Here is a 26,495-nt window from a genome sequence, read left to right as displayed (position 1 = left end):
GCTCCACAACAAGAGAAGCCACTGCAATGAGAAGCCCGCGCACTGCAACAAAGACCCAATGCAGCCAAAAATAAATAAATTAATAAATTTATTTTTTTAAAAAAAGGACAACTGGTCATGTCAAAATGACTCAGGAAACAACTTGAAAAAGCGCTAACTGGGCAAAAATGGGACAATTGGAGTGTCAATATAAAATAGTAAGTGTAATGGATTAAAACTGATTATATATGCTTAAGTCCTTGAGCTCACAGTGATATTTTAAAAAGTTGATCATATTTGGAGTATGAGAGTGAACCAATTCATTATCTTGAAAACTGGCAAATAAAGGGAAAGGATCAAGCATTTATCCTGCCTTCCCATTAGGAATTCTACCATTGGGTAAGTAAGTAGTAGATAATTGGGAGCATGTCTTTATAGATATATTTCAGCAAATAAATCAAAAGGATTAGAACATTTCTAACCTCCATTGAATGAATGGATCTCCATTGAATTAATGGATCTAACCTCCATTGAATTAATGGATCTAGGCAAGGAGCATCAGTGGCTGCTAACAGCACACACAAAAAAGCAACAACCAGGCAATCACACGTAATGTGCAGTCTTGTCAAAGGAATCAAACCTGGAGTCTGATAAAGCCTCTGCATTCAGCTTCTAATTTGTAGGTAATACAAAGGACATACAACAATGCTGAACTGTCCTTGAAATGCAGTTAGTAAAATCCAAACTGTGGGAACTATACAAGTCAAATGGACCACGTTCTTCAACAGATAAATTCTAAGGAAAAGAAAAGGATGGAGAAAGAAACAATAAATTAAAAGAGACTTAAAACACAGAGCAAAGAAAACAGATATATTAATTTTTTAAAAGGGCAAGACTAAACTGTAGTATCACACTCCTATAAAGAAATGCAAGGAGATTATTGCTATAAAAGTCAGGATAGTGGTTATTTTTGAGAGGAGGAAGGTGATTATATGATTGGGATAAGGTACAAGGAAGTGTTCTGAGGGAGCTAACGAAGTTTTATTTCTTGACCTGCGTACAGTAAGTCCCCTACGTGTGAACAAGTTCCGTTCTGAGAGCGCATTCGTAAGTCCAATTTGTTTGTAAGTCCAACAAAGTTAGCCTAGGTACCCAACTAACACAATCAGCTATATAGTACTGTACTGTAATAGGTTTATAATACTTTTCACACAAATAATACTTTAAAAACAAACACAAAAAATGAAGAAAACATTTTTAATCTTACAGTACAGTACCTTGAAAAGTACAGTAGCACAGTACAACAGCTGGCATACATACAGGGGCTGGCACTGAGTGAACAGGCAAGAAGAGTTACTGACTGGATGAGGGAGAGGTGGGAGATGGTAGAGCTGAAGGATCATCAGCAATAGGAGATGGAGGGCAAGCTGCAATTTCACTCACGCCTGATGTTGATGGCACAGGTTGTTCCTTGCTGGATTCAGTTCTATTTACCCTCTTGAAAAAACAATCCAGTGATGTCTGGGTAGTAGCTCTTTTTTTCTCATCATAGATGACATGGTAGTACTGGATTGCATTCTGAACAGCTGCTGCAACCTTCATGTTCTATTCTATGTTCCGGTCCTGTGCCTCAAAAACTAACAGTGCCTCCTTAAATAAAGAAAAACCCCTTGCCAGTTCCTGAGTGGTGAATCTCTTTGGTTCTTCAGTTACTTCTTCTTCCTCTTGTCTCTCTTTGTCCTTTTTCTGGGCCTCCAACTCCATCAGGTCTTCATTAGTAAGCTCCTCATGTTGCATGGCAAGGAATTCAATGAAGTCATCCTCATGCAGATCTAGCTCCAGCTTCTCTCTGAGGGTCACTAAGTTGCTGAAGACCTCTTTCAGCTCCTCATCCACCTTCTCAAATCCACAAAAATTGTGAACCAATCGCAGGCAAAAGTTCTTCCAAACCCCATTCATGGTGATGGCCGTAACCTCGTGCCAAGCAAAGTCAATGTTTTTTATGGCCTTGTAGATGTTATAGTCCTTCCAAAATGTTTGCAAGGTTGTTCCTGATTTGTCACTTGCCTTTACTTCCTGACGAAAAGTATGACATAAATAATATTTCTTGAAAGTCGCTATAACTCCCTGGTGCATAGGTTGGATGAGTGATGTAGTATTCGGTGGCAGATGCACTATTTTGACACTGGGATGAAAGTCCTCCATGAATGGGGAGTGGCCTGGAGCATTGTGGAGCAGCAAAAGAATGTTGAATGGGACATCCTCCTCCAAGCAATATTTCTCTACCTCCGGGATAAAGTGGTAGAAAAACCAGTCCTGGAAAATGGCCTGTGTTACCCAGGCTTTGGGGTTACTCTTCCACACAACAGGAAAAGAGCCCTTGGCTATGATTTTAAGGATTCTTGGGTCTCTGAATGATAAACTAAGAGTGGCTTCAGCTTCATATTGCTGGGAGCATTGCCACGAAACAACAGAGTTAGCCTATCCTTTGCTGCTTTATAGCCTGGCATCAACTTTTCCTCCTTACTGATGTAACTTCGGTCTGGCATCCTCTTCCTATACAGTCCTGTCTCGTGCACATTAAAAGCCTGCTTGGTTAAGTACGCACCTTCATCAATAATTTCTCAAAGTGTTTCAGGAAATTCCTGGGCAGCTACCGTATCTGCACTCGCTGCCTCACCACTTACTTTTACGTTGTGAAGGTTGGCTCTAGCCTTGAAACGATGAAACCAGCCATGGCTGGCATTAAAAGATGCACCCTCTGATTCTTCACTGTGTTTCTTCTTCAAGTCTTCATAAAGGCTTTTAGCTTTCTCTTGAATCAGCATTAAGCTGAGCCGGGACTCGATGCTGATGCCGATCCTGCATCCACAGACTGAGAAGTTTCTCCATCTCCTCCATCACTTTTCCACGCTTCTTCGGTATTACCGTCAACATCACTGGCACAGCAGACTTCACATATTTCATGGTCTTGTCCTTGTTCTTTAGAATCGCACCAGTGGTTGAACGATTCATATTATAAGAACAGGCGACGTCTACCATCTTTTCGCCTCGCTGCACTCTCTCAGTTATTTTCACTTTTGTTTCCGTCGTTATCACTTGGCGCTTCTTAGCAGTACCAGCTACGTCACCGCTGCTTTTATGCTTGCTTCCGGACATCCTGGGCTTGAAATAAAGATGCTGTACTATATCTATACAGTACTGTACAGTAAAGTACACAAAAGCATAAGCACTTGTAGAGGATGCATGCATGTGACAATGTATGCCAGACACGTGAACTAACTTACATGATTGGATATGTGAACACACGTTTGCATCTTTGAAAGTTCACATCTTTCTGGACTGGTTAAAATGGAGTGCACTTTGTAATAATTCGCTAAGCTCTGTGTGTGAGTGTGTTTTTCTGTATCTGTTTTATTTTATAATAAAAACCACCAAAAACAAAAACGACCAGACATGTTATATCACATAACAAACATACTAAAACCACTGAAATATATACTCTCAACCTCACTGATAATTAAATAAATTCAATTTTTTTTTACTATGCCGCACGGAGTCCTAACCACTGGACCTCCAGCGACTTCCCTATATAAATTCAAATTAAAACAATAATAGGAATCATACTGGCAAAATTTTAAATGATTAGTGATACCTGTGTTGGTGAATTTGTGGGGGAAGAGTCAGTCTCATGTACTGTAGGTGGTCATATAAGCTGATTCAAATGTTAGTGGCAACATAAGCTGATTTTATTCTGTGGAAGGCAGTTTGGCAATAACATCAAATTTCTAATGTCATCCATTTTGACATTAAATGTCCCATTAGAAGAGGACTGGTTAAATAAATTACAGGATATCCACACAGTGGTATATAGAGTGGCCACAGAGTCTGGAAGCATAAGTTTATTAAAAATCAGATAGAAGAAAAACAAATACCATAGGCTAACACATATATATGGAATCTAAGAAAAAAAAAAAGGTCATGAAGAACCTAGGGGCAAGATGGGAATAAAGACACAGCCCTACTAGAGAATGGACTTGAGGATATGGGGAGGGGGAAGGGTGAGCTGTGACAAAATGAGAGAGTGGCATGGACATATATACACTACCAAACATAAAATAGATAGCTAGTGGGAAGCAGCCGTATAGCACAGGGAGATCAGCTCGGTGCTTTGTGACCACCTAGCGGGGTGGGAGCGAGGGAGACGCAGAGGGAAGAGATATGGGAACATATGTATATGTATAACTAATCCACTTTGTTATAAAACAGAAACTAACACACCATTGTAAAGCAAATATACTCCAATAAAGATGTTAAAAAAAATCAGATAGATACTTACCCCCTTGGTTACTTCTGGTGTACACCAAAGGAACAGGCTTATTCAGTGAAACCAAGTCCACAATCAACTGAGGTAATGCATTTCAGATGCATGTGTAGGAGTTGATAGAAATTCTGTATTTATCTACTATGTTCATTGCAATATTGCACAGAGCATTGAACTACACATTGTTAATGAACGACAAAACATTGAACATATTATGTATTGTAATGTCATATCAATAAATCAATTATGTGTATTTCCCTATTTTTCCAGACTTTATGGCCCCCCTTTATTGCGCAGTTTTTTGGGTTTTTTTTTTTTTGCGGTATGTGGGCCTCTCACTGTTGTGGCCTCTCCCGTTGCGGAGCACAGGCTCTGGACGCGCAGGCTCAACGGCCATGGCTCATGGGCCCGGCTGCTCCGCGGCATGTGGGATCTTCCCAGACCGGGGCACGAACCCGTGTCCCCTGCTTCAGCAGGCAGACTCTCAACCACTGCGCCACCAGGGAAGTCCCTATCGTGCAGTTTTAATAATCATAAGATAGATCGGTTAGTACTGACATAGAAAAAAGACCACAATTTATTAACTGAAAAAGTTATAGAAGAGAATGTGTTTTACAATGCCAGTTGTGTAAAAATATATGTGTTTATTTGTATATGCATAATAAAAATTCTGGAGAACTTTCAGTTTTTATTTCTCTATTGTTTCATTTTTTATGAGCCTTTATTTCCTTTATAAACAGAAAAACAATATAAATTTCCATTTTGAAAAACTTGAACAAAGCCAACGTCATGCTTAGGGTTGAATGAGAGTTTTTAATGCCTATAAACTGGCCAATGCTCTGTTCCAAGCTGTCTCTCTGTGAATGATGGGACTGGGGCAGGAAAAAGGAAAGAGGTATTAGTGAAATATCCAGAAAGTGAGAATGAAGGACTCCAGGCTTAAATTGGAAAAGAGGGGAAAGCTTAGAAAAAGAAATCTCCTTTCTTTGTAAAACTGAGTAGTAGAGTCAGAATATAAAACCGGTTGATTCGGGACTAAGGAGGGATCAAAAGCAGGGAAAAGAATGGAATCTGACAACACTTCTAGGAATTAGAAGGGGGTAGGGATTAGAAAGGGGGTATCAGAACCCAGACTTAAACACCTCCTTACTTGCTGATTATGGAACTTCCTGGACGACAGGATAGGGAAAAGGGAGTAAATGTACAGAGGTTATATGATTTATTCCTTGCTTTAGATATTTGTCTAATGAAAAGGTAGAGGACTAGATTTAAATATTTTAGCTAGGGGCTTCCCTGGTGGCACAGTGGTTGAGAATCCACCTGCCAATGCAGGGGACACGGGTTCGATCAGTGGTCCAGGAAGATCCCACATGCCACGGAGCAACTACGCCCGTGTGCCACAACTACTGAGCCTGCGCTCTAGAGCCTGCGTGCTGCAACTACTGAAGCCTGTGCACCTAGAGCCTGTGCTCCACAACAAGAGAAGCCACCGCAATGATGTTGTGTACACTGCAACAAAGAGTAGCCCCCACTCACCGCAACTAGAGAAAGCCCATGTACAGAAATGAAGGACCAACACAGCCAAAAGTAAATTAATTAATTAATTAAATTAAAATATATATTTTAGGGCTTCCCTGGTGGAGCAGTTGTTGGGAGTCCGCCTGACGATGCAGGGCACATGGGTTCGTGCCCCGGTCTGGGAGGATCCCACATGCTGCGGAGAGGCTGGGCCAGTGAGCCATGGCCGCTGAGCCTGTGCATCCGGAGCCTGTGCTCCGCAATGGGAGAGGCCACAGCGGTGAGAGGCCCGTGTACCGCAAAAGAAAAAAAAAATATATATATATATATTTTTTTTACCTACTGTTATAGATATTACTGCTCACCAAATATTCCAATTTCTCTCCTTACTATACCTCTCTCTGCATGAGGATTATATATTCTGCCCCATTGAACTAAGGGGTGGCCGTATGTATTAGTTATCTATAGCTGTACAACAAATTACTCCAAAACTTTACCGTTAAAAACAATGAATATTTATTATGTCATAGTTTCTGTATGTCAAGAATCTGGGAGTAGTTTGGCTAGGTAGTCCTGGCTCAGGTCTCTCATGGTTTTGCTGAGGAGAGGAGCATTGGCCAAGATGGCTCACTCTGAGCTCACGTCCTCCCACAGGCACACCAAAATGACAACTATTTATAGAGCAACTATCTGTAAGAACGGCCTGAAGACTAGCAGAAAAGATTTTCTACTACGAAAGATATAAAGAAGGAACCACAACAAGTCTAGTAGGAAGGGCAAAGATGCAGTATAGTCAAGACCCGTACCCCTGGGTAGGTGAGCCACAAACAGGAGGATAATCACAATTGCAGAGGTTCATCCCAACGAGTGAGGGGTATGAGACCCACATCTGGCTCCCCAGCTGAGGGGACATGCATGAGAAGAGGAGCCCCCAGAACAGAGTCGGAGGGCTCTAGGAAACAGAGGCTCTGCTCTTAAAGGGTGTGTGTAAAATCTCACACTCTGAGTCTCAGCAGAGAGGCAGTAATTTCAAAGTGGGTCAGACCCACTTGCTGATCTTGAAGAGACTGCTGGAGAAGCAGGAGGCAACTGGGACTTCCCCTGGGGATGCAAACACTGGCAGCAGCCCATTTATGGGAGCTTGTTCTACCATGAGGACACTGGTGCTTAGAAGCACCATTTAGAAGTTCTCCCTCTAGCCTATTAGCACTGGGGGTTTACCCACCCACTAGCAGGCTAGCACCAGCCCTGGGAACCCCCAGGTCATGCAGCCAGCTGCTCTGGGACCCAGTCCTCCCCATTAGCAGCCCGACAACCACCACACAAGGACGGGCCTGGCAGCCAACCAGGCCAGGGGTCACCTCTGCCTACTAGTGTACTCTCAGCAGTTGGCCCTACCACAGTAGAAGGGTCCATGCAGCCCACATAGTGAGCACTCCTAGAACATACAGCTCTGGTGACCAGGAGGAATGTGCTGCTGGGTCCCAAAGGACATCTCTTATATAAGGCCACTTCTCCAAGATTAGGAAACATAACTGACTTACCTAATACATAGAAATAAACCCAGAGAATTAGGCAAAATGAGGAGACAGAGGAATATGTTCCAAACAAAGAAACAAGACAAAACCCCAGAAGAAGACCGAAGTGAAGTGGAAATAAGCAACCTATCCGATAAAGAGTTCAAGGTAATGGTCATAAAGATGTTCAGTGAACTTGGGAGAAGAATGGATGAACACAGGAATAAGTTTAACAGAGTCACATAATTAAAGAAGAAACAAACAGGGCTGAAGAATACAATAACTGAAATTAAAAATACACTGAAGGAATCAACAGTAGATTAGATGATACAAAGAAATGGATCAGCGAACAGGAAGAAAGAGTAGTGGAAATTACCCAAGCTGAAAAGAAAAAAGTATTTTTAAAAAATGAGGATGGGCTTCCCTGGTGGCGCAGTGGTTGAGAGTCTGCCTGCCGATGCAGGGGACACGGGTTCGTGCCCTGGTCCGTGAGAGGCCCGTGTACCGTAAAAAAAATAAATAAAAATAAAAATAAATAAAAAATGAGGATAGTTTAAGAGACCTCTGGGTCAACATCAAGCATACTAACATTACATTATAGGGGTCCTGGAAGAATAAGAGAGAAAGGGGCAGAGAACTTATTTGAAGAAATAATAGCTGAAAACTTCACTAACCTGATAAAGGACACAGACATCCAAGTTCAGGAAGCACAGAGAGTCTCAAACAAGATGAACCTAAAGGGGTCACACCCAGATACATTATAATTAAAATGGCAAAGATTAAAGATAATGAGAGACCCTTAAAAGCATCAAGAGAAAAGCAACTAGTTACATACAAAGGAACTCCCATAAGACAATCAGCTGACTTTTCAGCAGAATCTTTGAAGGCCAGAAGGAAGTGGCACAATACACTCAAAATGATAGAAGGAAAAAACTTACAACCAGGAATACTCTACCCAGGGGAATTCCCTGGCAGTCCAGTGGTTAGGATTCTGCGCTTCCACTGTAGGTGGCATGGGTTCGATCCCTGGTCAGGGAACTAATGTCTCACAAGCCACATGGCACAGCCAAAAAAAAAAAAAAAAAAGAATACTCTACCCAGCAGGGCTATAATTCAGATTTGAAAGAGAGGTCAAGAGTTTCACAGACAAGCAAAAGCTAAAGGAGTTCAGCACCACTACACTGGCTTTACAAGAAACATTAAAGGGACTTCTCTAAGCAGAAAAGAACACAACTAAAATATGAAAAATATGAAAGGAAAAATCTTATTGGTAAAGGCAAACATACAGTAAAAGCAGTAGATCAACCACTTATAAAGCAGCTAGTAGGAAGGTTAAAAGACAAATGAATTAAAATCATCTATATTCACAATAAGTAAAGTATACACAAAACAAAAAGATGTAAAATATGATGTCAAAAAAATTAGACATGGGGGAAGGAGTAAAAATGCAGTGTTATTAGAATGCGTTAAAAATTAAGAGCTCAACAACTTAAAATAATCATATATATATATATATATAGAGAGAGAGAGAGAGAGAGAGAGGGAGAGAGGGAGTTATAGTTAGTTATATGAACTTCATGGTAACAACAAACTAAAAATCTATAATAGATACACACACAAAAAGAAAGGAATCCACACATTATACTGAAGATAGTCATCAAATCTTAAAGGGGAGAGAGTAAAAGAAGAAGCAAAAAAGAACCATAAAACAACAAGAAAACAATTAACAAAATGGCAATAAGTACACACCTATCAATAATTACTTTAAATGTAAATGGGCTAAACGTTCCAACAAGACACGTAACAGCTAAATGGATACAAAAACAAGACATATACACACACACACACACACACACACACACACACACACACATACACATATACATATATACTGCCTACAAGACTTTCACTTCAGATCTAAAGACACACAGACTAAAAGTGACGGGATGAAAAAATATATTCCATGCAAATAGAAACAAAAGGAAAGCTGGGGTAGAAATACTTATATTAGATAAAAGACTTTAAAACAGAAACCATAACAAGAGATAAAGAAGGACATTACACAATGATAAAAGGATCAATCCAACAAGAAGACATAATGATAAAAATATATGCACCCAACATAGGAGCACCTAAATACATAAAGAAAATATTAACAGACATAAAGGGAGAAATTGACAGTAACAGAATAATAGTAGGGGACTTTGACACCCCACATACATCAATGGACAGATCATCCAGACAGAAAATCGATAAGGAAACATTGGCCTTAAATGACATATTAGATCAGATGAAGTTAATAGCTATATATAGAACATTCCATCCAAAAGCAGCAGAGTACACATTCTTTCAAGTGCACATGGAACATTCTCCAGGATAGATCACATGCCAGGCCACAAAACAAGTCTCAATAAATTTAAGAAGACTGAAATCATATCAAGCATCTTTTCTGACCACAATAGTGTGAGATCAGAAATCAACTACAAGGAAGAAACTGGAATAAACACAAACAGATGGAGTCTAAACAACATGGTACTAAACAATCAATGGGTCATTGAAGAAATCAAAGGGAAAATTTAAATTTAAAAATACCTGGAGACAAATGAAAATGAAAACACAATGATTCAAAATCTACATCTACTGGAACTTCCCTGGTGGTGCAGTGGTTAAGAATCTGCCTAACACAGGGGATACAGGTTCGAGCCCTGGTCCAGGAAGATCCCACATGCCATGGAGCAACTAAGCCTGTGCGCCACAACTACTGAGCCTGTGCTCTAGAGCCCACGAGTCACAACTACTGACCCTGTATGCCACAGCTACTGAAGCCTGTGTGCCCAGAGCCCGTGCTCCGCAACAAGAGAAGCCACCACAATGAGAAGCCTGCGCACCACAACAAAGAGTAGCCCCCGCTCACTGCAACTGGAGAAAGCCCGTGCACCGCAATGAAGACCCAATGCAACCAAAAATAAATAAATAAATAAATAAATTAAAAATCTATATCTACTTATCTATTTATCTATCTACAATGGAATATTACTCAGCCATAAAAAAGAATGTAATCTTGCCATTTACAACAACATGGATGGGCCCAGAGAGTATTATGCTAAATGAAATAAGCCATACAGAGAAAGGCAAATACCACATGATTTCACTTACCTGTGTAATCTAAAAAACAAAACAAATGAACAAATATAACAAAACAAAAATAGACTCATAGATACAGAGAACAAACTGGTGGCTGCCAGAGGGGAGGTGAAGGGGGGAATGAGTGTAATAGGTGAGGTAGATTTAGAAGTACAAACTTCCAGTTATAAAGTAAACAAGTCTTGGGGGTGTAATGTAGAGCATAGGGAATATAGTTAATAATATTGTAATAACTTTGCTGGTGACATGTGGAAATTAGCTTTATTGTGGTGATAATTTTGTGATGTATAAAAATATTGAATCACTATGTTGTACACCTGAAACTAATACAAAATTGTAAATCAATTATACTTCAATTTAAAAAAAAGATGTTTCCTGGGGCTGCAGACATTTGAAAGCTTGAGTGAAGCAGGAAGATCCTCTTCCAAGAGAGCTCATTCACATGACTACTGGCAAGAGATCTCTGATCCTCACTGGCTGTTAGTGAAGAGCTTAAGTTCCTCACCATATGGGTCTAACCATTTGGCTACCTAAGTGTCCTCATGACATGCTACCTGGCTTATTCCAGAGTGAGTAGACCAAGAGAGAAGCTGCAATGCTTTTTTGTTTGTTTGTTTTTTTGGGTTTTTTTGCAGTACGTGGGCCTCTTACTGCCGTGGCCTCTCCCGTTGCGGAGCATAGGCTCCGGACGCGCAGGCTCAGTGGCCATGGCTCACGGGCCCAGCCGCTCCGCGGCATGTGGGATCTTCCCGGACCGGGGCATGAACCCGCGTCCCCTGCATCGGCAGGCGGACTCTCAACCACTGCGCCACCAGGGAAGCCCCTGCAATGCTTTTTATGACCCTGTCTTGGAAGTCACACATCATCACTTCTGTCATCATGTATTTGTGAGAAGCAAGAAACTAAGTCCAGCTCACACTCAAGGGCAGAGGAATTAGACTCCACTTTCTGAAGGGAGGAGTGTCAAAGAATTTGTGGACATATTCTGAAAACCACCACACCATGTGACCTGGTCTAATAAAATTGGTGATGTGTGACTTCTGGGCAGAAGCTTTAAGAGCCAGTGAGTGGTTTGCCTGCTTCTTTTCCCTCTTCCATAAAACAGACAATACTTCAGATAGAAGACCTGGATCCTGGAGTAAAGATGATGTGGAGCAGAGCTTTTATTGTCTACTGTCAGGTATGTTAGGCATAGTACAAAGTACTTAACAAATAGAACCATATTCAATATTTATAGCAATGGTAAATATTATTATACATACTTCATAGAAGGAACAGAACTATCATCCTTCAACTTTTCCTGATATTCTTGACATGATTCACTTTGCCTTGTCTATTTTTTTCTTTTTATCAAAAGCACTTTTCACCTTCTAACAAACTGTAGTCAGTATTCATTTTGTTTATTGTCTGTCTAGCCTTACAAAAATTTAAGTTCCCTAAGGGTAGGGAGGGGAATTCCCTGGCGATCCAGTGGTTAGGATTCTATGCTTCCACTGCAAGGGCCATGGGTTCAATCCCTGGTCAGGGAACTAAGATCCCGCATGCCACGCAGTGGGGCCAAACAAACAAAAAACCAACCAAACAAACAGAAACAAGGGCAGGGATCTTTGTTTTGTTCACTGATGGTATCCCAATGTACAGAACAGTGCTGGAACATAAATATTTACTGAAGGTGGATTTTTCTGTCACAATCTTCTCCCTGGAAAGTGTTCCAGTTTGTCTACAAATTTTCTAATGATAATACTCCAAGAGAGGTCTGACAAGCCCAGGTTGTTTCTTACTAGTTCTGTTCTCAGAAGTTAACCATATTTCCAAGATCTCACTGAAGTCTCCAATAAATCCACTGATTATGACCAATATTCTCATGCTATCCTCTGGCTGTCATGGGTTCTTTTTTTTTTTTTTTCAAACTTTTTGTTTTTTTGGCTGTGCCATGCAGCATATGGGGATCTTAGTTCCCCGGCCAGGGGTTGAACCCTGCAATGGAAGGGTGGAGTCCCAACCACTGGACCGCCAGGGAAGTCCCCACGGGTTCTAAGTTGTGACAAATCACCAAAGATAAGCTTGTCCTATCTATCCTACTGGAAATTCCTACACTATCTTGGGTCTCTCTTTATCACCCTTATCCCTTCAAAATCACAAAATATCTGTCCTATTTTTATTCCTCTAGTGTTCTAAAAATGGCTTTTTGCTCTTTTCTTCCGAGGTAACATTTGTGCATTTTAACAAATACCTTGATCCCATATTGTCAAACTAATGGTGAGAATTTTAGAAAACAAGGCAGGTCAGTGAAGAAGGTATTACTGGGCAGCCATGCCACTGTGGAAGAGACAAAATTGTTGCTGCCTGGCTTTCAGTCATTCTCGGGGAGTGTGCAATAAAAGTTTACAAACACATTTCTAAGTGTCATATAATGTACTTTTATGAAACGCAGTCTCTTTTATTCAATAAAAATTTTTTAACTAAACAATAAAGAAACATTAAACGCAAAACTTTTTTTCTCAGCCCATAAAACTCAGGAACAAAATCTGCTCTTTCTCCAAAAACAAATGTGTTAAATCTGTTTGCAAAAGGAACAAAGAGTAGAGAAAGCTGTGTTCTGTTCACTGATGCCTCTTAATTACTATGTGTGGAACTATACTTACGACCTTATCTGAAGTTATACCAAGGAACAAAGCAACAGTAAAACAACATAGAAATGAAGTCAATGTGGTGGCATAAAAAGAAGAAATGACCAGAAGAATGAAGAGCTGGAATCCAGTTTCTGCTTTGCTACTATCTAGATGTATGACATATACAAACCACTTCACTTCTCTGGATCTCAATTTCTTTATCTGTAAAATGTTGAGATTAGAAAAGATGGCTTAGAAACTCTTCAGCTTTTTAATATTAACACAAAGAGGTATATACAGCTTTCTATTATGGAAGAATAGGACCAGTGGTGTGCTGGTAAATGTTTGATAAATACATAACTGTTTAATAATAACTGGCTCTCTGGTGGAAAAAAAAACTTTGTTGTGTTGTGCAACAAAACATTGGTGGGAATACTTCTACCATGTCAGTTTTCAAGCTACCAATAGTTTAACAGCCTACTAGCAAAATTCCTGAAAATTTAACAATTAGCATTCAGAATCTAGTAAGAGCAACTCTTAACACACCACTAGATAGGACTCCATTTATTCATTTGCCTATTCATTCATTCAACAACACCCACTAAACATTTATTATGTGCAAGGAATACAAAGGAATACAAAAATGTGTAAAATATGGCTCTTGTCCCATGAGGTTTAGATTCTAGCAAACAGTAAAGGAATACAGACAACTCTAATGCTAGAGAGAACATGACAAATAACATCAAGAAAGCAGGCATAAGTGAAGTACTACAAAGTTTCAGCAGAGAAAGAGACTATTTTATACTGAGGTTATTGGGTGGAAGGGACCTTGGGGAAGGAAAAGAGATTTCTCAGAAAGAATAAGGCTATTTAAAGGTATTTTTTTGTTTGTTTAAAAGAGTTATTTAGGGACTTCCCTGGTGGTCCAGTGGTTAGGACTCTGGGCCTGCACCGCAGGAGGTACGGGTTCCATCCCTGGTCGGGGAACTAAGAAGCTGCAAGCCATGCAGCGCCACCAAAAAAAAAAAAAAAGTTATCTAACAGTAGAGAAATAACACTGTATGTTGGGAAACCAAGAACCTGAGAAGAAATACTTAGAGGAAGCTAGAAATAAAGAGGCTAACAAGCGATTATACATGTGGGAGGATAATAAAAGCTACCAGGTCATGTGGCTACACCAAGAACAATCTTAAACTGGAATGAGTTTAACACCATCAAAAGGGAATTGGAGGGCTTCCCTGGTGGCGCAGTGGTTGAGAGTCCGCCTGCCGTTGCAGGGGACACGGGTTCGTGCCCCGGTCCGGGAAGATCCCACATGCCGCAGAGCAGCTGGGCCCGTGAGCCATGGCCGCTGAGCCTGTGCATCCGGAGCCTGTGCTCCACAACGGGAGAGGCCACAGCAGTGACAGGCCCGCGTACCGCGAAAAAAAAAAAAAGGGAATTGGAGTACAATTTAGGAAGGAAGATATTAAGAGAGCCTTGGGTCATTTCAAAGGAACCCAACTTTAGGGGGCTTCCCTGGTGGCACAGTGGTTGAGAATCCGCCTCCCAATGCAGGGGACACAGGTTCGAGCCCTGGTCCGGGAAGATCCCACATGCCACGGAGCAATGAAGCCCATGGGCCACAACTACTGAGCCTGCGCTCTAGAGCCCACGAACCACAACTACTGAGCTCGCATGCCACAACTACTGCAGCCTGCGCACCTAGAACCCATGCTCCGCAACAAGAGAAGCAACTGCAATGAGAAGCCCGCACACTGCAACGAAGAGTAGCCCATGCTCGCTGCAACTAGAGAAAGCCTGCATATAGCAACAAAGACCCAACGCAGCCAAAAATTTTAAAATAAATAAATAAATAAAAGGGGGGAAAAGTTGTCATATTTAAAGAAGGTATAATATCTGGGAACTGATCAGATCGCATCTGGAAGATGATATTTAGTTAATCTCTGAGCCCACTTTCTTATTTGTAAAATGGGGATAATTACAGTACCTATTTCACAGGGTTAGGAAAACAAGATAATATATTAAGGAGCTTAGAGGAGTGTTCAAAAGGAAGCATTCACTAAATATTAGCTATAATAATATAGCCTTAATTGAAAAATTATACTGTTCTCAAATATATGAAATGGTTACTTTTAAAAATTTAAGGTCCAAGGGCTTCCCTGGTGGTGCAGTGGTTGAGAGTCCGCCTGCCAATGCAGGGGACGTGGGTTCGTGCCCCGGTCTGGGAAGATCCCACGTGCCGCAGAGCGGCTGGGCCTGTGAGCCATGGCTGCTGGGCCTGCGCGTCTGGAGCCTGTGCTCCGCAATGGGAGAGGCCACAACAGTGAGAGGCCCGCGTACCGTCAAAAAAATAAATAAAAATAAAAAAATTTAAGGTCCACTATCTAGTGGGCATTTTAATTTAATTTTTATTTTCTGAAAGTGTATTTTAAATTTCCAAAGGTGAGTTAAGTTCTAACATTCTAGGTATTGTTGAACAAATTAAGTCTTACTCTGTACTTTTTTTTTTTGGCTGTGTTGGGTCTCCGTTGCTGTGCAGGCTTTCTTTAGCTGCGGCAAGCGGGGGCTACTCTTTTTTGTGGTGCACGGGCTTCTCATTGTGGTGGCTTTTCTTGTTGCAGAGTGCGGGCTTTAGTAATTGTGGCTCGTGGGCTCAGTAGTTGTGGCTCGCGGGCTCTAGAGCGCAGGGTCAGTAGTTGTGGCGCACGGGCGTAGTGCACCCGTGCGCCACAACTACTCCGCAGCATGTGGGATTGTCCCAGACCAGGGATCAAACCCGTGTCCCCTGCATTGGCAGGCAGATTCTTAACCAACGTGCCACCAGGGAAGTCCCGTTTGTACTTTTCAAGATCATAAAAACTCTCTTTATATCTCCTTCATCAGGCTTCCTCTAGATTTCATGCTATAATTTTGTTTAGATGTGTCATAAATTCTTTTGTTAATACTCATAAGAACACAGATATCAGTAACAATAGCAGTTAAGTTTACCAAATCTTTGGGGGTACTCCAGGGTTTTGGAAAAAATCTTTCCTTTTTATAAAAATATAAATCATTATGGGACTTCACTGGTGGCCCAGTGGTTAACACTCAGCACTTCCAATGCAGGGGGCCCAGGTTCGATCCCTGGTCAGGGAACTAAGATCCCACATGCCATCCCACATGCCGTGCAGCATGGCCAAAAATTTTTAAAAATATATTATATATTATATATATATTTATATATATTTACATATATAAAAATCATTAAGGAACTCTTTCTTTGGAAGAAGACAGACTGTTTTGTTTTTACTTTACTGTTTACGTCTAACTTAAGCCTAAATTTAACAATGAAAATAGAATCTTCCTGGAGCATATGGAACTTTTTGTCTTTTCTAAACAAGGAATTATGGGAACATTTAATGACAAACATTCTCCTCACAATATGGTCAGTAAATCTCTGGCAACATTGATTTGGTGCCCATTAGAAGCAAAGAACAGCAATAATAAGATGTGGAAAATTTCAGAGGCAAAGATATAGTTGGTACTTTTAAAGTTCTTATAGTTTAATAGAGGAGACTGAATAATCCCTAATAAGTACACTGGAGCATATTCACTACTAGAGGGATTTAGCATGAAGCAGTTCTTCTTGAACATTTTTCATTGCAATTTAGCTTCTGGAGTAAGCAGAGGAAACGGGAGGGCCAGAATCAATAATATACCTAAGGTGACAGAGCCAGTAAGTCATAGATAGGGGATTTAAACCTAGGTCTCCTAATTCCATATATGAGATAGTCTCACAACATTAATTTTGAGGATAACATCTTTTTGAGATTCCAGAAGATCAATGACATTTGTTTTCACAATTTAAAAAAATCAGCCAGTGAGACTGATTAGAACTCAGAGGATAGCAATGCTCTAGTATCCCACCTTATTTCTCTCATTTTGCAAGAAGGCAGCAACTGTTGACACCCCAAATTAAATGCGATACTTTAAAAAATGGCCTAAATAGTTAGGGTTTTATTCCTCTGAAATATCTAGTGGTGTTATTTTCTAGTATTCTTCCAGGACTTATCTATAAAGAAAATTCATAATGTCATTTTATATCATAGGTCTGGATAGACACAAGATTTTCTTTCTCTCTTTCTTGCTCTCTCTCTCTATGTTTGATATTTTTAACGTTTATCAAGGTAATACATGTAAATACTTTAAGTCTTGTGGTTTAAAAAAAGTCATGTGGAACTACAAGGCTCATAACAAAACACAGCAGGAGTATATTTTAACACACACACAGACTTAAAAAAAAAAAAAAAGCCGTGGCCTCCCCAAAGCCTGAGATACTCTCCCAGACTCATTCACTGGCTTTTTTTCTTTGCATATTTACTAACATTTTTCTAAATTAAATATTTTTACTGCTTTCTTTTTGATTTGTAAACTTTAAACAGTACCTGATATAAAAGATAAAGATCCAACACTTTATGCTTTCCCTCCCTTCAGCCTCACAATATTGTTATATCACATTTAAATTAAATCAATGTTTCATATTAACCTTATTATGACTCTAAAAGTGTGGTTTACTTCTGGATCAATTGATTGTATTATGATTACATTTCCTTTCTTATGTAACTTTTTGTTTGTCTTGCAATTAATAATTGCCTCAGTTTTTTGTTTGCCAAATTTTCTGTATCATTATCACTAACTGTTCCAGCCTCTCTAACAGAAATGTAGAAATGCCTTAACTATTTTCAGCACACCCAAACATGTCATATACACTAAGAGTTTTACTGGAAATACTCCCCAGGAGCACTCCTTCCCCTTTAGTCTGGACTACCCCTCACTGTACCGGTCTGCTGTAGAGCTATCATCTTAGGACTTCCTTTTACCTTTCTTAGGTTGATTCCCCTCTTTCCTAAAACCTCTATCTTTGTCATTCTTGTTTCAGTAGAGCACATCCTCCAGTAGTGTCCCAGGAAAAGCTTGAGGGTTAGTAAATTTTTTTGATCCTTGAATCTTTAATTGTGCCTCACACTTGATTGATAACATGACTTAGTATAGAATTCTAGGTTGAAAATAATTTTCTCTCAGAATTTTGAAAGCACTGTTTCATCGTCTTCTAACCACCAGTGTCAATGTTAAGGAATATGCTATTCTTATTACCTACTCTTTTATGAATAATCCATTCCCCTTTCCCTGCTCCCTCTTCACCTCCTATCAACAAGATTTTTGGATCTTCTCTTTATCCCTTGTCTTTAGAAATTTCATGATAATGTCCCATAGTTCTTTTGGTTTTGGTTTTTTCCCCTTCATTATGCTGGGCGCTCAGCAGGCTCTGTGAATCTGGAAACTCGTGTCCTTCAGTTATCAGAGACCTTGTGATTTCTTTGATAATTTTCTTCCCTTCATTTCTCCATTTCTAAAACTGCAGTTAGCCTAACATTGGACCTTATGGATTCATTCTCTAATTATCTTTTCTCTTTTATTTTCAGGTCTGTCTTTTCGTTCTATTTTTCTGGGAGATTTCCTCAATTTTATACATTAATACTTCTATTATTTGTTTTTGCTATTAAAAAAATTTCCCAGAGCTATTATTCTCTGATTCCTCCTTTTTTTTGGAGCAACTTGTCTTTGCTTTATGGATGCACTATTTTATACTATCAGAGGCAGAGGATGCTTATTGTTTTCAAAAAAATATTCTTCTGCTCTCTATATTGCCTGTTTTCCATTTCTATTTGATGCTGTCTTTCTTGGTGAAGGTTTATCTCAACTATCTGGTGATCCTTTGCTGTCCCTTCATATTTAAGAGTGAGTCATTACAAAGGTATTTGGAAGGTCTATGTTAGGCGGAAGAGTTTGTCAGTTGGTGGGTTTCATCACAGGTTGATAAAGTGGGGACCTATTTGTTTTGTTCGGAGACCCTCAAGTATCATTATCTATAGATATTTCTTCTGGGGTTATCCAATTTTAAGTTTCTCCCAAAATTAATCCTCTGCTGTCCTGCCTCGGGAATATAAGCCTTGCTGTCAGCATCCCTGGAGTGAAGTAGAGCAAGAAGGCTGGGCGAGTTTCATCATTCAGCATGTAGATATTCATCTGATCTCTGTTTTCAGTGTGGTATCCTCCTACCCCAGCCTCCTCAGCTATGACCTTTAGCTGTACCTGGTACCTCAGTCTGGATCTTCTCTAATTCAATTTTTCACAGAATAAACCAGGGACATAGAGGCATAGCTGCCTAACTGAGCAGGATGAGGAAGGAGCCTGGTAGTTTAACTTCTTAAATAGACTTTCAGCCAATCCCTCTCCTTTTGGCCCCTCACATATCTCTGCTGCTACAGTATCTGCTCCTTTCAATTCCTGATGTTTTAGTGTTCTGCAACATGAACGTACTTGCCTCTCATTAGTATACCACTCCCCAGTATTTGGAACTCAATTTTCTTGGCTCAACTTTCCATCTTCCAAAATGTTGTTGATATCCTTCATCTGCTGTTATCTTTCTTTTTTTTTTTTTTTTTTTTTTTGCAGTACGCGGGCCTCTCACTGTTGTGGCCTTTCCTGTTGCGGACCACAGGCTCCGGACGCGCAGGCTCAGCGGCCATGGCTCACGGGCCCAGCCGCTCCGCGGCATGTGGGATCCTCCCGAACCGGGGCGGGAACCCATGTCCTCTGCATCGGCAGGCGGACTCTCAACCACTGCACCACCAGGGAAGCCCTGTTATCTTTCTCATTCCCTTTGTCCTTGTGGACTGATAACATTAAAAATATTAACTCAATATCATTTTAGTGAATGGGGGAGAGAATAAGGATGAAGACGTGTTTAATCTGTCCATGTATACTGAGAACTGAAGGACTTTCAAGATGCTCACTCTTTCGCTCCCATAAAAAAATGTCAGAACCAGAAAATTCAGAGATAAAATTCTGCTCTCATGAGGCTGATGTGGAAAACACATGGGTCTGAGAATTGCAGTACCTATTTTCAAGTCCTGTTATTATTATTTATTGGCTGGTTGATGTTGGCGTTAGGTAAGTTAAATTTTCTATCTGTTTCATCATCTATAAAGTGGTGATAATTGTTCCTACCACAGTCTATCTTACTTGTAATGACTAAGGTAAGATAATTGATATAAATGTATGAATATATACCAAATATATAATATTTACCATTAACTCTATTACCAAGAGGCATAGTCAAATATATTTTGAGAGGCAGTGTAACAGTAGAAAGAGTATGGGCTTTAGAGTCACACAGACCTGCACTTGATTGCATCTCTGTCATTCATTGTGTGATGCTGGGCAAGTGACAACCTCTCAGCTTTGTTTTCCCCGTTTATAAAACGAGTATGATGCTATTAACCTGACAACGCTGTTGTGAGGATTAAATGAGATAATGCATGTAACACATCTGTTATAGGGCCTAACAGTTATTAGGTACTCAGCAGATGTTCATTCTTCCTCTTATCCCCTTAATTTGGGACCAGCTTTATTATGTTCACATGAGAATCCTAAACTTGTATTTGCTCAATTAATGCTAAACCACATTAGTAATTAGGATCTTAGGTCATCAATAGCCCTCATAAAGGCTTTTTATTTGCTGTTTTCCCAGGACCAAATTATAAGGTGAGCAACCCAAGTTGAAAGAGTTCAGCGTATATATCCTTTGAAGTGGTAACAGGTTATCGCTAAGACATCTTTAGGAATATTTTGTTATGAAATAAGACATAAAATTTGTAATGAATATTAAAGGAGATCAGGGACACTGGAATACTGGAACTACTACTCAAAAATATTATCTTAAGAGTTATTCATTTTTTTTTTTTTTTCTCTCTGATCCTTACATACACCCAGAAGCTGGGAATGTTTTATTACCCTGTTTAAAGATAAAGAAATCAAGGCATGAGTGAAAAAGTGACTTGCTCAAGATTCATTAGTCATCAAGGAACAAAGAACTCCAACCTTGGTCTTTTGATTCCCTATTCAGTGGTCTTTTGAAAAAAAAATTCTGGTTAAATACACATAACATAAAATTTACCATCTTGGGCTTCCCTGGTGGCGCAGTGGTTGAGAGTCCGCCTGCTGATGCAGGGGACACGGGTTCGTGCCCCAGTCTGGGAAGATCCCACATGCCGCGGAACGGCTGGGCCCGTGAGCCATGGCCGCTGAGCCTGCGCGTCTGGAGCCTGTGGTCCGCAACGGGAGAGGCCACAACAGTGAGAGGCCCGCGTACCGCAAAAAAAAAAAAAATGTACCATCTTAACCATTTTTGTGTACAACTAAGTACATTCACCACGTTGTGCAACCAATCTCCAGAACACCTTTTATCCTGCAAAACTAAAACTCTATACCCATTAAACAACAATTCTCCATTCTCCCTCATCCCCCAGACTCTGGCAACCACCATTCTACTTTCTGTTTCTATGAATTTGACTACCCTAAGTACTTCATATAAATGGGATCCTACAGTATTTATCTTTTTGTGACTGGCTTATTTCACTTAACATAATGTCCTCGAGTTTCATCCATGTTATAGCATGTCAGAATTTCCTTCTTTTTAAGGCTGAATAACATTCCATTACATGTATATAACACATTTTGTTTGTTAGATCCATTCATCTATCAATGGACATTTGGGTTGCTTGCACCTGTTGGCTATTGTGAATAATGCTGCTATACATATAGGTATACAAATATCTCTTTGAGACTCAGCTTTCAATTTTTTTGGATACATACCCAGAATTGGAATTGCTGTATCATACGGTAATACTATTTTTAATTTCCTGAGGAACCACCATATTGTTTTGGGGAACAGCCATACACAGTGGCTGTACTATTTTACATTCCAACTAACAGTACACCAATTTCTCCACATCCTTGTTAACACTTGTCATTTTCTTTCTTTTTTTTTTTCCCTAATAGCCATCCAATTGGTGTGAGGTGGTATATCATTGTGGTTTCCTTAAGAGTTTTGAAGTCTTCTGTAGAGATGCCAAGACACTAAGTAACCCTGTAAATCACAACACAATTTACATCAAGATCCTACTAGACTTAACACACTGTAGGAGGCAACAGTACACATAGTCATTGCCCTCAAGGATTTTATAATCTAGCTGGAAAGAAAGGACATACGCACTTAAAAATAAATAACAGGACTTCCCTGGTGGCACAGTGGTTAAGAATCTGCCTGCCAATGCAGGGGACACAGGTTCGACCCCTGGTCCGGGAAGATCCCACATGCCGCGGAGCAACTAAGCCCGTGTGCCACAACTACTGAGCCTGCGCTCTAGAGCCTGCGAGCCACAACTACTGAGCCCGCGTGCTGCAACTACTGAAGCCCGTGTGCCTAGAGCCTGTGCTCCGCAACAAGAGAAGCCACCGCAATGAGAAGTCCGCACACTGCAATGAAGAGTAGCCCCCGCTCACCGCAACTAGAAAAAGCCCACATGCAGCAACGAAGACCCAATGCAGCCAAAAAAAAAAAAGATAGATTTTGTACCTATCCTCAAGCACTTTATATACATTCTAGTAGTGAAGTGAGATTATTAAATCACGAGTAAGAAAAACGGACCAATAAATTAAACAAATTGTGTTAAGTGTTATGAAGTAAAGGGGCAAGAGGAGACTGTTGCAGTATCCAAGAAAGAGATGACTATCGCCTGGGCCAGGCTAGTGGCAGTAGAGAAAAAAGTGGTTGGATTTGAGATTTATTTTGGACATTGAATCAATAAGACTTGATAATGAATTGGATGAAGAAAGTGAGGAAAAGGAAGGAACTGAGTTAACTCCTGAGTTTCTGACTTAAGCAACTGGGTAGAGAGCAGTGCCTTGTTAATTGAGATGAGGAAGATTTGCAGTGGGACATACCCAGAGTTCTGTTATAAACACAATAACTTTGAGATCTCTGTGAGACAAGCAAATGGAAAGAAATAGGCACTTGGACATGTAAGGCTAGAATTCTGAGGAGAAGTTTGGATTGGAAATAATGGATTTGAGAATCATTGACATAATGACATTATTTGGAGACAGTATTTCCATTAGACTAGATTCCTAAATCTCCCCATTGACACATTATCTCATAAGTCGTTTCTATATATGATTAAATAATTAAGAATTCATTTCTGTTGGTTTAGTTCTCGGAGGATAAACTATTCAAGACTTCTTTGGGTAAGGGGGCGGTGCTCACTATACCTCCCATCTACCTCATCAACCCAAAGACAAATTTAATTTCAGAGTTACTAAATGCTTTTCATTAATACCTCAGTGACTGTCTCTTTTACTCATCAAAGCTAACTCGTAAAGTCCCCATGAAATGAATGAAAAGGATTGAATAGGTCTGGATTTCCCTGTGCATTAGAATTTCTATCTTAATTATATTTTCTTTAAGTTAAACATCACCTACAAGGATGTATGGGCTTGCTTAAGCAGACAGAGTACTGGACTAATATCATGAGATCTGGGTTCTAGTTCAAGTACCGTCACTATTTAAAATCATAGCCTCTATAGGCCTGTTTTTGTGGGTCAGGTGAAGAGACTAAGGAATATTTTAAAGCCTATGAAAACATAAAATTCAGTAGCTTACTACTAGGAAGCTGGAGATCTGGGGTGGTGCTGAGCATCAAGAATGGCCCAGGGTGAAGATTCCAGGAGGCTGTTCTGGATTTCTCACTACTTTTTGTGCACTCCATAATTTGGCTTCTGTATCTATAAAATAGGAGAATGTCAGTGATTTCCCTCACCATTATAAGAAGAAAATTAATAAATGTCTATATGTTTTACAGATTCCTGGATGAAACAGGTTAGGAAAATACAAATAACTATTGTGCTGATGTTCTTATTAGCTTAATCTAAGTACAATCTATCTCTTGGAAAATCTGGAAACACTTAGCTGCCATTGCTTTGTGACTTTTGCCAACTCCCCAGGGAATCTTGGCTTTCCCAAGAAAACAACTACCTTGAGGGTAACCTGAAATCTCTGAAGAAAGTCTCTTGCAAGCAACCAGTTCAGGGAGGTCATATCTGGTACCATGCTGTAAAAGAAAATAAATCTTTTCACAAAAGTGTTCAACACTATTTGCTAATCAGACCAGCATTTCCCAAACAGGGAGTGGCAGTACAGCGAGGCCTCATTAAGGCTTTGTCTTTATTAATGTGAACTAACTTTGTTAGCGTGAACTAAGTAACTTAAGGGTGATTTCCTATGAGCTCCTCTCTGCCTCTATCATTTCTCTTCTACCTTTGTTTTTTCCCACTTGTCTTCTCTTTGTCTCAGTCTTCATTCTCCTAGTTGGATGGGCTTTTCAAAAACGTAGGCCACATTGTTTCCTTCTCTCCTCTTCAAGGCCTCCCCACTCAAAGTGATTTGGGGACTGTCATGCTCCAAATATTTGTTTGGAGGTCTCAGAGACCAGGAGGATACAAATGGTATTCACCAGTGGCTTTTGACCAGGGGTGATTTGGTAATGGCTGGAGACATTTTTGGTTGTCACAATTAGGGAGAGGGTGCCACTGGCATCTAGTGAATAGAGGCCAGGGATACTGCTAAACATCCTACACTGCACAGAACAGCCACCAATAACAAAGAATTATCTGGCCCAAAATGTCGAGAGTGCTGCTGTTGAGAAATCCTGGTATGCACAGATATCAGTAGCTGAAAATTACTGAGGAGGCAGTGTAGTCCCCTTAGGAATACAGATTCTCAAGGTGGTAAAGCAGCAGCCACTGGCATCAGATTGCCTGGGCTTGGATCACTCTCACTGAGCTATAAGCTCCTTGGAGGCAGGGACCTAATTTTACCTACCACACTTACATTAGGGACTAGTATCCAATGGAGAGTACAAACTATTTGTGGATTGTCTCACACAGTTGTTTTGAGGCCCAAAGCATGGAATATACACTAAGTGATATGAAGCACAGTGAGAGGGAGAAAAGCAGCTCCTGAATATGGGGAGCTAGGCTGGTGTTATCAACTAGGATGTGCTGCCCTACTGAACATAAACAATTTCACAAAACACCAACATCAGACAAAGCCACTCTGTGACCATGATGGATAAGACAAAAACAAAACCACTCCATAAACATGTTTGAATACAAACAAGAATGCTGTCCCAACCACAAAAGAAAAACAAACAAACAAAAAGACCAAATATCCCCCTATCCTGGCTAACATGAGGGTGCTTCTCCCTTTTTAGATAATAATGATTAAAATACCCCATCATAGAATTACCTTCACCTCCTAATAGCATCCAATCCAGAGAGAAGGCCCGCTTCCTGGAGCCCTCCTCCAAATTACCTAACACAAGCCCAAACCCTGTAAATTCTTTCCAGCACCCTCTTCCTGAGATGTCTCCCTGTGCCTCATGCTGTGTCTCCCCTCCTTACAAGGAGACAATAAGCTCAGGTTTTTTTAAAATTTATGGCTGTGTTGTGTCTTCGTTGCTGCGCTAGTTGCCGCGACTGGGGGGGCTACTCTTCATTGCGGTGCGCGGGCTTCTCATTGCGGTGGCTTCTCTTGTTGCAGAGTAGGGGCTCTAGGCGCCTGGGCTTGTTAATTGTGGCACGTGGGCTTCAGTAGTTGTGGCTCGCGGGCTTTAGAGCACAGGCTCAGTACTCGTGGTGCACAGAGTTAGCTGCTCTGCAGCATGTGGGATCTTCCCGGACCAGAGCTCGAACCCGTATCTCCGCATTGGCAGGCGGATTCTTAACTACTGGACCACCAGGGAAGTCGAAGCCCAGCTTTGATCAACTAGACAGGTGATCTCGGTGGTATTTGGCTGGAAGGCATTGACAATAGTGAAAGCCCCCTAAAGGGTAACTGCTATCATCATGCCTCAAAGGGAACTGCACCCGCAGCGTTCAAGCAGAGACTTCGCAAACAAGGATTTCAAGGTTTCCCGACAGAATGCCTCCTGCCAGGCCGCTTCTCCTCAGGGGACGTTTCCTCTCCCGTCTACAGGGAGAAGCCGACCTCCCAAGTTCAAATCCAGCCTGTTGAGTTAAATTTCTCGTGAAGTAAAACCCTTTAGTGAGGTGTGCGCCTCTAGCTCCAACTTTGAGTTCCTGAAACACTAGAACACCCCAATGGGGCACGGTGGAGGGAGCAGCAGGGAAACAAGCCCCGACGGGTTCATATTACTGAGTGCCTTACCCACCACCCTAACCCAGGAGAAACCACCTCGAATTCACTCCGCAAGCGACGCAGAACTGCGCGGCCTCTCCACGCCTCCAAAAGCTAAGGTAAGGGCAGAACCCAGGCAAAATCGAACCTTCCGTGCCGGCTTCCTCAGACGTCGCGCACGCGCACGGGTCGCGGGGCGGCCGCGCTAGCGCCCGCCTCTCCTAGGCGGACTACAAGTCCCGGCTTGCCTGTCGCCGCGGCGTCGCCTGGTAACTCGCGCCAGTCGGAGCGCGCTAGGTCGGCTTCGCCGCGCGCCTGCG

At 40.9% G+C, this 26,495-nt stretch overlaps 1 protein-coding gene across 1 annotated transcript in view; it reads right to left on the bottom strand.

Moving 5' to 3' along the window:
• The window catches only part of ASIP (agouti signaling protein), a 197,266-nt gene extending 170,914 nt beyond the window's left edge, over positions 1 to 26,352 (bottom strand). The window contains exons 1-3 of the mRNA XM_030830870.2: positions 26,233 to 26,352; positions 24,013 to 24,088; positions 23,641 to 23,762 (exon numbers count right to left, since the gene is read on the bottom strand). The gene's annotated coding sequence lies outside the window, so the exon portion shown is untranslated. The remainder of the gene's footprint in view (positions 1 to 23,640; positions 23,763 to 24,012; positions 24,089 to 26,232) is intronic.
• Positions 26,353 to 26,495: the final 143 nt, after the last annotated feature.

The sequence above is a fragment of the Globicephala melas genome, chromosome 15 (genome assembly GCF_963455315.2).
Source record: "Globicephala melas chromosome 15, mGloMel1.2, whole genome shotgun sequence".
In the NCBI taxonomy this organism is placed as follows: domain Eukaryota; kingdom Metazoa; phylum Chordata; class Mammalia; order Artiodactyla; family Delphinidae; genus Globicephala; species Globicephala melas.
Note: the sequence above shows the minus strand (reverse complement) of the source record. Positions and strands in the feature narration are given on the sequence as shown.